The following is a 13,904-nucleotide window of genomic DNA, read 5'->3' on the forward strand; positions in this document are numbered from 1 at the left end:
TATAATAACATGTTGTCCAACAATTTTAAGTGTCTAAATTCCAACAAACTTGAGGTGTTTAATGTTTTGTTCACTTACATATTTTAATTATGCTATACAATGACTATGAATAGTCTCAGTGAATGTTTATAATGCTCTGATTCAGGTTCTTAATTCAATACATATATGGGATTCTTACTGCATCCCAAAACTTTACACTTGTAAAGTATAACAGTACCAATAATTAATATGAAGAAAATCATTTATTGGCAGAAAAAATAAAATTGCCTATCACTTAAAAGAAGAGTATGAAGTTGTCATCCCAGACTTTCAAAGATGGAGGTGTTGCCATTTTCTAACCATTTCTGGCTGCCTCCATATTTACTTTGTGCCCACATGGGTCTCACCTGGGCTGGAGGCAAGGTAGGCCTGACTAGCGGCCTCACAAGGTGAACTCTGAGAGAATGACTTAAATGTCTGACATCCAATTGGAACTACATTTTCATCATAAAATATTTTGGTGTGAAATTTTCAAATGTAGGATGTCACAGACTGGACAGCAAAGGTGGATGCAGTCAGCAGAGAGGAGCTGAGGCCAGACAGCAAGTGACAATCATGGGGGCATTTCGCTTCCCAAATTGAAATCTCCTCCAAATTCTTTATTGTCTTTACGCGTACACTAAATTATAATATTATTTTATCGTATGTCGATCTGATGAGGTTTTTCATTTCAACGTGTTCATAAAAAATGCAGACATTCTTGGCAGAGCAATATGCCGGCGAGGAGACGCTGTGAGTAAGATCTCCCATTAAAAAAAAAAAAAAGTTAATAGGGAGGAAAAGCAGCAGGTCCCAGTGAGAACTGGGACACGGAAGATAAACAGATGACTCCAGCAAACTACCTGAAGAAGAAAGTTGCCATAAAAGAGGACTAGAAGGGAGGAAAGCGCAGAAACCTGCTACCCTCCCCCACCCACAAAGTCAGCACTCTCCGACTTTAGTTTGTTTAGAAACAAACTAAAACGACCAACAAGAAGAAACTATGCATCAAATGGGACTGTGAGTGGAAAGGAACTAATTCAGCCACCACACCCCGGGAACTGGAGCTGTGGGGAACCCTGCAGGATTCGTCGCAGAGGTGAGCACACCAGGCACAAAATCCAACTCAAAATGGATTAAAGAACTAGACATAAGACCTGAAACCATAAAATGCATAGAAGGAAAAATAGGTGAAATACTACATGATATGCACATCAAATACATCTTTACAGACACATCACCCAAAGCAGTGAAAGTGAAGGCAAAGATCATCAGCTGGGACTACAGCAAATTAAAGAGCTTCTGCACAGCAAAAGAGACAGTAACCAAAACAAAGACAAACCCCACCAATTGGAGAAAATTTTTGCACACAACACTAATGATAAATGAATGATCACAAAAATCTACAAAGAGATGATGATACTCAACAAAAACAAAGAAAATAACCCAGTCAAAAAATGGACAGAAGAGCTAAAAAGAAACTTCTCTGAAGAGGAAATGCAAATGGCCAACAGGCATAAGAAAAAATGTTCAACATCACTTGTCATCAGGGAAATGCAAATCAAAACTACCATGAGATACCATCTCACACCAGTGAGAATGGCACATATTAAAAAAACTAGCAACAACAAATGTTGGCGAGGGTGTGGAGAAAAAGGAACTCTCCTGCACTGCTGGTGGGAGTGCAAACTGGTCCAACCACTATGGAAAGCTGTGTGGAGATTTCTTGACCTACTAAACATAGAGCTTCCATATGATCCAGCAATTCCACTCCTAGGTATTTACCCAAAGGACACAGAAACATCAATTCCAAAGAGCACCTGCACCCTTATGTTTATGGCAGCAAAGTTTACAATAGCTAAGCTTGGAAACAAACCAATTGCCCAAAAATAGATGACTGGATCAAGAAGATGTGGTGTATATACAACATGGAATATTATTCAGCAATCAAAAAAGATAAACAAATGCAATTTGCAGCAACATGGATGGAGCTGGAAGGGATCATGTTCAGCGAAATAAGCCAGAAATAAAAAGAAAAATACCAGATGGTCTCACTCATAGCAGGAATCTAGAAAACTTAAATAAGGGACCAGAAAAAATAATAACTGTAAGAAAGTAAAAAATCAAAATCAACAAATAACTATGAACCAGAGACACTCTACAGGGGTAGGGGTCAGGCAAAGGAGGGATTGGGGTCAAAATAAGGGGGTTGCAATTGTATGGGGAATATAAAATATAAAATTTAAATTAAAAAATATATTAAATGATTGTGATTATTTGAGAATGCTATGGGAAATAAACCATCAATCATACTACAAAAAATAATAACTATAAGAAAGAAAATATAAAAATCAACAAACAACTATGAACCAGAGACACTCTAGGGGAGTTGGGGGGCGGGGGAAGGAGGGATTGGTGTCAAAATAAGGGGGTTGCAATTGTATGGGGAATATAAAAATAAAATTTTAATAAAAAAAAAAACTACAAAATAAACACATGAACATCAATTGCCTTCCTATATGCAAAAAATGAATCAGAAGTGAAGTATTGAGAAGGCAATCTTACATATAATCACAAAATTACCTAGGAGTAACCCTTAAACAAGAAGTGAAGATACCCAGAAATTTGTAAGACATTCTTAGAATAAACAGGAAACACAAAAAAAAAGGGAAATATGTGCCCTCCTCATGGACAGGAAGAATCAGGATTACAAAATATCCATCGGACTCAAGCAATTTACAGATTAATACAATCCAAGTGAAAATTTCAATGGCATTTTCAAACATATGAAGCAAACATTACAGAAAATCATATGGAACAACAAAAGACCACAAACAGCCAAAACAGTCTTGATGAAAATGAGTAAGAAAGGAGGAAGCACACTTCCAGAATTAAATCTGTATAATAAAGCTCTAATAGTTAAAGCAGCATGGCACTGGGACAAAAACAGACAAGCCGGCCACTGGAATATAACAAGGGCCCAGGAACCGACACTCATCAGGAGGGACAGTGACTCTACGGCAGAGGAGCCAGAGCAGGCACTGGGGCAGGGAATTTGGGGAGATGGTGCTGGGAGAAGCAGAGAGACACATGCAGCAGAGTGAAGCAGGTCCTGCCCCACCCCCTACAGAAGAGTAAACTCAAGCAGATAAATGCCTGTTTACATGTGTGATGTCACCATCGTCATATAGCAAACCTAAGGATATGACACCATGAGCGGAAACCCTAAAATACTGTTTCCTAAAGATTAAAAGCAAATTATCCCAACAACAGGACAATTCAAATGTAAGTGCAGGGACAGGTGCTGGGGTGGAAAAGAACCACAGGATACACAATTTCAGAGACCAGTAAAATTTCTCTTCCCGAAGGGCTGGTGACCCACATGGTCACTCACTTCTGCTGGATGTCCTTTGTCTTTCAGCCCCACTTCCTCTCCCTGGGCTCCATCCTGCCTTTCTCCATGTCCCTTCACTCCCACCTCCAGTCTTCCCGTATCCACCTCACACCCATCCCCAGGGCCTCTCCGTGAAGGGCACACAGGGGGTGACAGACAACTGTCCAGCTGTCTAGACAGGGACTCAGGGCACTGTTATGACTTATGGTGCCCACCACGGTGGACACAACAGGTGGGGAATGGAACCTGGACATGAGGATTTGTCTATTCACGTCCATAGAGGCATGAGCCAGACACAAAATCACATCTACACACCGAGTGTGATAATTACTCCTTGAGAAGCACTGCAGGACACTCCAATTAACATAGTCAAGTAAACACACACTTTCCCTCTAGAGGAAGGTCCCTGAGGGCTGGAATCTGGACCGTGTCCAACACGCGGACACGAGCTCCAGAGCTCAAATAGCCCAGCCCTGAGGCCCTGCTCTGTGCATGAGGCAGCAAAGGACTGGGTGTAACATCCTGTGAGTGCTCAGAGGCGTCTCCACAAGCCCCAACCATGGAGTGAGAGGGCGGGACGCCCTCTGTCCTGCCATGGGGACAACCTCAGGAGAGAGCCTGGACATGGCACCAAGAACTCCCTCCCCAGGCTGCAGGTATTCTGTTCTTAAATAGTTTTCAGAATGGAAATCCTTCAGAATTGACTGTTTTTAGATTTCAAGCTTCATTTTAGATTTGAGAATTCATAGTAATTAAAATAATAATTTTATAAATCACAAAAACTAATAAATTTTGAAGGTGCACAAGTTTCTCAGTGCCCCACTACCTTATCATGCTGATGAGTCTCAGCGAGAGGAAATATACTCTCCTGGAATATAAAGTGTTCAAAGGATTGAACAGAACATTGTGGTGCATCATGTATGTGACGATTAATGCTTCATAACTGGCATTTGATCATTCAGCACCCTGAGTTCCTCTGGGCACTGAACAAAAGCACAACAATTAATGGAATTACATTGTGATGAAGAATGTCTCTTTACAGACATGAACTTGTTTTTTTTTTTTTTTTTCCCAACTCCACCACTCAGGGGTCGTTAGCGATATTGCACAGGAAGAGAATATGCCAGAGCTTCTGTCATCATTACCTATATCAGTCTAAAGATGTCTATATCTTGGACCATCTCATTACATGATTTATTTTCCTGTTTTTATTAAATTATTAGGAAGATTCCAACAATGTGTTGTAATTATGTTACTATGTGACCTTAAAAATCCTGCCTCCCCAAGGCCTGCCCTCTGCCACCCCACAGAGGGAGGAGAGGGTGAGATTGGGGAGGGGAGGAGAGAGGGCAAGGCTGCCCCATGTCCAGACGTCCTCACTCACTCACGGGCCTGGGGGGAGTAACAAACCCGCACCCGGGGGACCTGGGGCCCTGGGACCGGCAGGGACAGCCACACACACAGACCATCCGGCTCAGCTCCGGAGCAGCCTCCTCCCTGTAAAGACGTGCATGAGTCTGAGGGGGACAGAGGGACCGGGAGGGACCTGGGGTGGACGAGCCCATCCTGCAGGAGGGACTTGTGGGTGTGACCCAGGAGAAGACTCTGCGGGAAATGTGGTCTCTGAGTCCTCAGATGTTGGGAGTCAGGGGCAGGAGATGAGGAGATGAGGGGACAGGCCAGGCATCAGCAGTGAGGCCACAGGGGCAGGAATTTGACAGAGGAGGCATCAGGACACGCTGCATAAGGACACAGAGCCCAGATCATTCAGTTCCAGGACAGTGTCAGATCCTGGGGAGCAGGATAATGGGGACCCACACACACCATCTCCCTGCACACCCGTCCCTGTGGGGCCTTCCCAGACCAGGGATGTGCTGGAGGAGTAGGGCCAGGCTCTCCAGGGTGGGGAGGGGCTGGGCATGGTCACATGTCCTCTGGGGCTGTGCCCTGGACAACCTCTGAGATGTTTGCTGGGTGGAGAATCTGGGGCCTGGGCAGGAGGGGGAGCAGCAAGACTTGGGCAATGGGGAGGTACAGTAAGTCAGGTTTGTTGAGAGGTTTGAGATTGTAATTCTTAAAGTTCTATAGGGTCAATTGAAATCTTCAAGCCTTCACCTATTTTCAGGACATATTTGGACTGTGTGATAAAGTCACCTCACATGAGATGGGAATGAAAGGTTGAACACAGCAGCACATGCAGATGAGGGTATTAGATGCCGTGAGATCTAGAAGAAGTAATTACCTGGTAGATAGACTGAATCATTATCCTATGCTCACAACCAACTTATGTTCAATATTAGAATATTTGACAAAGTTTTCTTCCTCTTCATTTTATTAATGCAGATGATGGCCCCAGAGGTGGCCAATCTCACGGCCGTGAAAGAATTCATCCTCCTGGGTTTCCCCGCCCAGGGGACCATGGGCTTCTTGCACCCACTTCTCTTCTCCCTGGTCTACCTGTGCACCCTGCTGGGGAACGGGCTCATCGTCCTCATCACCACCCTGGACCGGCACCTCCACACACCCATGTACTTCTTTCTGAGGAGTCTGTCCCTCACGGACATCTGCCTCATCTCAGCCACAGTCCCCAAGTCCATTGCCAACTCTCTGAGGCACAACAGCTCCATCTCCTTCCCCGGCTGTGTCCTCCAGGTCTTCATGGTGGTTATTTCAGGAGTTGCAGAGCTTCACCTACTCGCCGTGATGAGCCTTGACCGCTATGCTGCCATCTGCCACTCCCTGCACTATGAGGTCATCATGAGCAGGGACAGGTGTGTGCAGCTGACAGCTGTGTCCTGGATGGGTGGGGGTCTCTATGCTGTGATGAACACAGCTGGAACTTTCTCCTTGTCCTACTGCGGGTCCAACGTGGTCCACCAGTTCTTCTGTGACATCCCCCAGTTATTGGCTATTTCCCGCTCTGGAAATTTAATGAATGAACTTGTCCCCATGCTCATTACTTCTGTGTTGTGTATCTGCTGTTTTATTTTTGTCATCATTTCCTATATCCACATCTTCTCTGTTGTCAGGAAGATCCCATCCTCAGAAGGTAAGGCCAAGGCCTACTCCACCTGCCTGCCCCACCTGCTGGTTGTGGTGCTGTTTGTCTCTACTGCATTTTTTGCTTATTTGAAGCTGACTTTAGAAACTCCATCCATGTCTGACCTGGTCATTTCTATGTTCTACACGGTGGTGCCCCCCACATTTAATCCCGTCATATACAGTCTGAGGAACCAAGCCATGAAGTCGGCTGTGGGGAGACTCTTGAATGGGAGACTCACCAAATTATAATAGGGAAGATGAGTTCATTACTCTTTACAAGACACTTATTTTAAATTTTCACATTATACTATTCTATATTCTTATAATTATAAAATACATATTAATAATATAATAAATAATAAAATAAATATTAAATAAAATAAATGATAAAATATATATTAAGATAACTTCATATACCCTTAGTTTTATTTGTTGCTCTTTATATCTCTTAGGTGCTGTGTGATATTTCATGTACACTGGGGCAACTGAACTTCCAGCCCCTCTCTGCTATTCTCCATTTCTGTAGCTCCCGGCCAAGAGAGGAGATGGTTGGGTTTCTTCTCATTTGTCAGCAGTTGTCAGCAGCAGTTTCATCTGTTGTCATCTCAGTAGTCCCTGGGGCAGCATCTCCAGTCTCTAAGGTGGCTTCCCCTCTAATGTCACTGACCCTTGCAGTCACGTGTGGGATCAGGGGTCACGGTAGGACAGAGGCCCCTGTAATTAGTTTGTGAGGCCTTCACAGCATAAACAAGGCCATAGGGTCCAAGTCAGAATCTGAGCAGTCACTATCCACTCTAGAGAGGGACCCACACAACTGATGTGGCAGAGACCCTTCTGGAAGCTCTGGTGTGGGTGTTGCTGCATTTACCATAAACACAATCAACACTTGGTGGACAGCAGAAATAAGAAAGTTAAGTTCCTATGCAGTATAATTACTAAAAACATACAAAAATTATTGGGTGGGAATTTTTGAGAAACAATCTTTTCAAAACAAAATGATAGCTAGTAGCCTGCCTTGCATCTAATATTTCCAGAAATGTGTTAGGGATGCCATCCATGACCTCACCCCACACTTCACAGGAGTGTTGTCCCCATTTATTTCATGCCCTAGAGTGGGCAGGTGGGAATGTCAGGACAACGCACTGGCCCGGCAGGTTATCAAGAGGAATCTCACACAGAGCGTCTGCATTTTTATGAACATGTTGAATTGAAAATGTCATCGGATTTATGTGCAAAAAGGTAACACTATCATTTGGTGTGTTCATAGATGTGCAAAGGATTTGAAGAAGATCTCATTTGGGAAGTGAAGTGCCCTGTTGGTGAGGCTGCTGTCTGGCCTCAGCTCCTCTCCGCTGACTGCATCGTCGTTTGCTTTTCCATCTGTGACGTTCCATATTTGAAAATTTCACACCAAATATTTCATGATGAAATGCAGTTCCAATCAGATATCCAACACTCGGTCACTCTCAGACACTCACCTGGGAGGGGCTGAGTCAGGCTGACCTTGCGTCCAGCCTGGGGGAGCTCCAGGAGGAACCAGGCAAATCCGGAGACCAGCCAGGGGCGGTAGAAGAGGTGGCAGAATCCTGACCTGTGAACTTCTGGGCTGACAACGGCCTCCTGCTCTGTTAAGTGATTGGCCTTTTTATTTTTAGTGCCGATAAGTGACTCTGTTAATATTAATTCATGATGCTGTTACACTGGCCAATAAACGTTATGGAATATGATGAGACTCCAGTGTGTGCCTTGAACAAGAAACTGGATCAGACCATTCTAAATGCATACACTTCACTGCCAACATTTTTGCCAACCTTGTACAACATAATTAGAATATATAAGTTAATAAAACATTAACTGTTCTAAGTTGTATGAATTCAAACATTTAATCACAATTAAAACCATTGATTTCTGATTTGTTTTTTTCTTACTGGGCATTACTAAATGATTTATATCACTGTTTCTTTTTAACATGGTAACCTGCTACTGGCACAGTTGTGGGGATTCAATAACAACAGTTTTATAAATCCTCAATGTACCAGAAGTCGTGCATTCCAACTGTTGATCCAGAAGGTCAAGAAATATATTACGAACTTAAATTCACCAGAAAACCTCAAAGGCCAAAAGGGAAGGAAGATAATTATTGACCACGAGAAGCTGGGGCGCGGGAAGCAGAACTCCCTCCTGTGTCCTGGCGCACAGGGCGCAGGTCACTGCAGAGACTGAGCCTGGAATCCACTGGACCGCCAGGCCACCCCTCCCCCAAGGCTCCATGCCCTGCAGCACCACCACCTGCCACCAGTTCTGCCCGCCAGTGTCCTGGGCTGACCCTGCCACACATGGTTTAGGAAAGGCCCGCACCCCGTGCCCTCTGCGTGCCCCAATCCGGGGCCCAGGCCCCAGAGCGCCCAGCCCTGCATCAGGCAGATGCGGCACCCCGTCAGCGCGGACCCGCCATCCCTGGGCTCTGGGCCTGCTGCGCTCTCGGCCCCTCCAGGGCTCCCTGGGCCCCCACCCCGCCCTCTGGGGAGCCCTCGGCCGGGGCTTGGGTGCTGACAACCTGCCGTCTGGGGGCTGCGCGTTGGGGGCCCGGGGCCACACTCGAGGCGGGGTAGGAGCCTCAGGCCACCACACCTGCTGGGCAGGGTCCCCCGCGAGAGTCAGGTCCACGTAGACACCGCCTCCCCGGTTGGGGCCTGTGCTGGGTTGGGGGACAGCGACCCCTGTCCGCCAGTGAGGGGCGCGGTGGATGCCAGGGATTCCCGGACCGGGAGGTGACTATGGTCTTGGGGGGACCATGTGACCGCAGCTGGGGAGGTCGGCGCTGACCGTGAAGGGGTGTCGAGCCCAGGCAGCAGCGAGGGCCTCCCAGGACCGTCCCCCAGGGGCCAAGGCTGGGTGCCCCGGGCTTGATCCCCGCCCGGCTCCCTGCTCCGGGTCAGGCTGCCTTGCCTGTCCCCTGCGCGGGTGGGGGCCGGGGGCTGGGGGGCTCTGCCGCCCACCGGGCCCGGGTCCAGGCTGGGGACCCTGAGCCCTGCCAGAGCCCCCAGGGGACCCGGGACAGCAGCTCGAGCGGGGAACGGCGCAGGTGCCTTCCAGGCACACCCGGAGCCCTCCCGGTGTCTGTGGGTGCCCCTGGGTTCCCCCCCCATCCCAGGGCACAGCCACCCCGGCCACGCGGAGGGAGCACAGGGGAGGCACGCTGGGGACAGAGGGGCGCGGAGCCCTCCCCCTTTCCAAACCGCCCCTGTGAGTCCTGGTGCTCATCAGGCGAACAGGGCACCTCCTCAGCGCCCGCGGCACAACCCGGGTCTTCCTGGGCTCCTCTGAGCGCCTGGGAGCACCTGTGACGTAGGGGTGCCTTGGGGGCCTTAGACCCATCGTGGGGCCACCCTCAACTGTGAAACTATGGCCACACCCCGCAGGGGAGCCCCAGAGCAGGGCACGCTGGGGAGGAGGTGATGGGGCTGGTGGGGGTGCGTCCTCCTCGCTCATCCCGCCAGGGCGCCCAGGTGAGGAGCCCCGGAGGAGGCGCTGGCGCGTGCTGCAGACACCACAGAAGCCCCTCGGCTCCCTGGCAGCCTCTGTCTGTCCCCGTGGGGACGGTCCTGCTAGGAGCAAGGTGGGCGGTGAGGGGAAACAGCAAGCAGATGGGGGTGTGTCGGGTGAGGAGCTGACGTGGGGGGTGAACAGGACGCCCCTGAGACGCGAGTCCTCCGCCCGCTGCTTCAGTTCCAGGCCCAGGCCTGGCTCCCAGGGTCCCTGGGGCTCCCCGCGCACCCCTGCCCCCCGCATGGGCCACGTGCCGGGAGGACTGGACACAGGCGGGGTGGGCGGGGCGGGTCCCCTCCGCGCAGGGGGTGGGGGTTGTAGGGAAAACCAGCAGAAGCGGAGCCCAGGCGGGCTTTAAGGGACGCGCTGGAGTCCCCAAGTCAGGCTCCTTGGCAGGGAGCACAGATGGCGTGTGGGCAGAGGCTGGGGTGGGCAGCGACCCCAGGGGCAGCCTGTGCTCAGGCACCTCTGCCCCCAGCGGCGCTTCAGCCCGTCTGCCTGCTCCGCCCCCCGCTGTCCTGGGGGGTCTCCCCCCCCCCCGCCACACCCACTCTGCCCAGCGGGTCCACGCAGCCGCCTGCCCTGACGCCCAGCCGGGCCCAGCTTAACTCAGGGGCATGTCCTGTTCCCGGGGACCCCGGGGATTTCTGAGCCCCAGCACCACCTGACCCCCCCCCCCGGGAGCCCGCCTCAGCCTGTGGCTCTCTCCTCAGCCCACAGGGAGCCCCGCCTGCTCCTCATAGCCCAAGCTAGGGCAGGGGTGGGTACAGGCCAAAGCGCCCGCCTGGCAGGCCGCTGACCCCCGCTGGCATCCCCCCTGTGCGAGGCGGGTCACCCCTCCTGCTGCCCCCCAGGGCCTGGCCTGGCCCCTCCCCACGCAGGCCCAGCATCATCCTGGCAGCGGGACGGAGACACCGGCGCCCCAGTGCCCTTTTTGCGCCAGTGCCTCCCGGCTGTGCACGGGGTGGGAGACCAGCCTCCAGCCGCGGGGGGGCAGCAGCCTGGGCAGCTGCCCACAGGGGGCGGCGCTCCGACAAGCTGGGGGGGGTGGGGGACGCCGCAGGCACAGCCGGCCTCCGCCATGGGCCAGACTCGCCACCTAGGCAGCGAAGCCTCCAGCCTCCCGGGCCCACCTCGGGGACGGCACCCCGGGGAGGGGCGCCTGGTGGATGGCAGGGGCGGAGGTTCACAGCGGCGCTTGCGGCCAGGTCCAGGGGCCGGCAGGGACTGCAGCCTCAAGGCGCCACTCGGGCCATGGCGGCTGGCCCCGCCCCCCTCCTCGCAGGGCCCCCCCCACCAGTCCTTCCCATGGCGCTCTCCTCTGCCCTCATCCATCTCTCGCCCATGCCCCTCCCTCGCCCACTCCTCACTCTCGCTGCGATACTTTTACTAAAATTTCATTCGACAAACGCCCGGATCTCCGTCTCTGCTGACCAGTCCAGCGTTCGGAAGCCCCGGCCCGCCTGCAGCGGGGCCGGCTGGGACGCGCCTCCTCCAGCTGCTGCCGGACGCCCCCGCGGGCTGAAGGCGGCCTCTGTCCACCGGCCGCATGGGCTGGGCCGGCCACGCGCAGGGACGGGCCATGCAGCGGGACCCCTCGAGGGCAGGCGGGGCCAGCGGAGCTGGGCAGAGGCGCAGCGGGCGGCCGGCGCGGGAGGGCGGGAAGCAGCCCCACCTGCGGGAAGCCGGGGCTGCACCCAGCCCCATGGAATGGCCTCACCTGAGCAAGAAGCTGCCCCTCTCTCTGAGGCCACAGACACGGCCCCTCCTCGTCATCGCTTTCCTGACGGCCTCTTTGAAGTCTTTGTTCCTCAGACTGTAGATGACGGGGTTCAGCAGCGGGGTGACCACGGTGTAGAAGACGGAAATGATCTTGTTGATCTCGGGGGACAGGTGGGCATTGGGGCGCACATACATGGAGATCATGGTCCCGTAGTAGATGGTGACCACGGCCAGGTGGGAGCCGCACGTGGAGAAAGTCTTGGCACCGCTGGAGGCGAGGGCATCCTGAGGATGGCCGCCAAGATGAAGACGTAGGACACGAGGGTGAGGAGGAAGCACATGCACAGCATGGCGACAGACAGGGCGAAGATGACCATCCCGGTGATGTAGACGCTGGAGCAGGAGAGCCGCATTGGGGGGGCAGGTCGCCGAAGAAGTGGTCGATCCAGTTGGGGCCACAGAAGTCCAGCCTGGAGATCATCAGGCAGGGCAGGGCCCCGGTGCCCACCCCAGCCACCCAGGAGACAGCCACCAGCTTGACGCAGGTCTCGGGGCGCACCAGGAGGGGTTGTGCAGGGGGCTGCAGATGGCCAGTTAGCGGTCATAGGCCATCGTGGCCAGGAGGAAGCACTCGGTGGCCCCGAAGAACACAAAGAAGTAGAGCTGCGCCATGCAGGCGGGGTAGGAGATGGCTCGGCCCCGGGCCAGCAGGCCGGCGAGCAGTGGCGGCACAACGGTGGAGGTGTACCAGACCTCCAGGAAGGACAGGTGCTTGAGGAACGTGTACATGGGCGTGTGCAGCCACCGGTAATGGCTCACCACGGTGATGATGACAACGTTCCCCACCACTGTGAGCACATAGATGAATAGAAATATGGCAAAGAGCAGGGACTGCCACTCGACAAGGTTCTGGAACCCCAGCAGCTGAAACTCAATGACAGCAGACACATTTGGGGGCTCCATCGCCTGCGGAGGGGAAGAGACCTTGGAAAGCACTGCGGACAAGGCATGAAATTCCCGGTGCTGTCTGGAACATGAGAGACTGTCTTCAAGCACTCCTGTCTCCACGACAGCTTTCTGGAATAATGTGTGTGGCTCCACCTTGCTTTTAGACCACTGTGGTTTCAACCCGCTAGGCGAAGGGGGTGCAAGAGTTGGGGGAGGGCCTCAGCAAGCACCACTCACCAATCTCTCTGAGATCTAGAAGTTCCAGGTTCAACACCACAGGTAAGAAGGGGCTCACTGAGCCGAACTCAGGAAATACAATTAATAGCTGGGCCTCCCTGGTGGTGCAAGGGTTAAGTCTCAGCACTGTGAAGCTGTGGCCAGCCACTAAGGCATGAGTTTAATCCCAGGCCAGGGAGCGACCCACAAGGAGAGGCAGACCTCTCCTGTCTCCCCGCTGCTCCCCTCAGCAGTGTGTTTCAGTAGATCCGCCTGTTCTGCTCCCCATTCTGTCTCTGGTCTCTGGTAAATCCTCTCACCCACCCCCCCAACCTTTGGCTTGTACCCCAGTTCTTGTATGCATAAATAAACCTTTAAAAAAATTAATTGCTATGTTTTCCTGGAAAGGGCCTGAGCCCAGGCCCTTTACTCCCACAGGTGACCCTTGTCTGGAAACAGGTCACACCTGGCCCGTCTCCCAGCCCCGGGAGACTGTGTTCTGCCCTCCATGTTTATGGACACCTGCTCTGGGCACCTGAGCATCTGAGAGTGTCTGTGTGTGTCTGTGTGGCCAGGGCTGAGCCAGCCTGCATCTCCACTGGTACCCTCTCACCCAAGTGGACACCAGCTTAGTCATCGGACTTTGCGTCCAGTCAACAAGTCACCCCTCCTTTTTTTCAAGGTCTAGCCTAGTTCTGGACGAAGCCAGCATCCGCCCGCCATCAGGGGCTTCCCTCATCAAGGACTGAGCGTGACGTCACCTCTGTAATGCCTAGGCCCAGGACTCCAGCCGCAGGCCCTTCCGCCTCCCTCCCTCTCTCCTAGTGACTATTTCAGGCGCTTCTCCAAAACCTTCCAGGACTTTTTGTGTAGGAAAGTGATGAAGCTGAAGTACCCGAAGGCCCTCCTTCACTGGCCCCCACCTCCCCTGGAGCCCAATGGGCAGTGCATCACCCCGTCCGCCCCCCTCTCCCGCAGAGGCTGTACCTGAGCCGGCTGTGGCTTCCCTTGGACC

At 52.4% G+C, this 13,904-nt stretch overlaps 1 pseudogene across 1 annotated transcript in view; it reads right to left on the minus strand.

Moving 5' to 3' along the window:
* Positions 1-12,688, minus strand: part of LOC311175173 (olfactory receptor 11L1-like) — a 93,279-nt pseudogene extending 80,591 nt beyond the window's left edge. The window contains exons 1-2 of the transcript in view: positions 11,724-12,688; positions 9,086-9,152 (exon numbers count right to left, since the gene is read on the minus strand). The product of the transcript in view is annotated as an olfactory receptor 11L1-like (transcript). The remainder of the gene's footprint in view (positions 1-9,085; positions 9,153-11,723) is intronic.
* Positions 12,689-13,904: the final 1,216 nt, after the last annotated feature.

This window comes from Talpa europaea (assembly GCF_964194135.1).
Source record: "Talpa europaea genome assembly, chromosome: 8".
Classification (NCBI taxonomy): domain Eukaryota; kingdom Metazoa; phylum Chordata; class Mammalia; order Eulipotyphla; family Talpidae; genus Talpa; species Talpa europaea.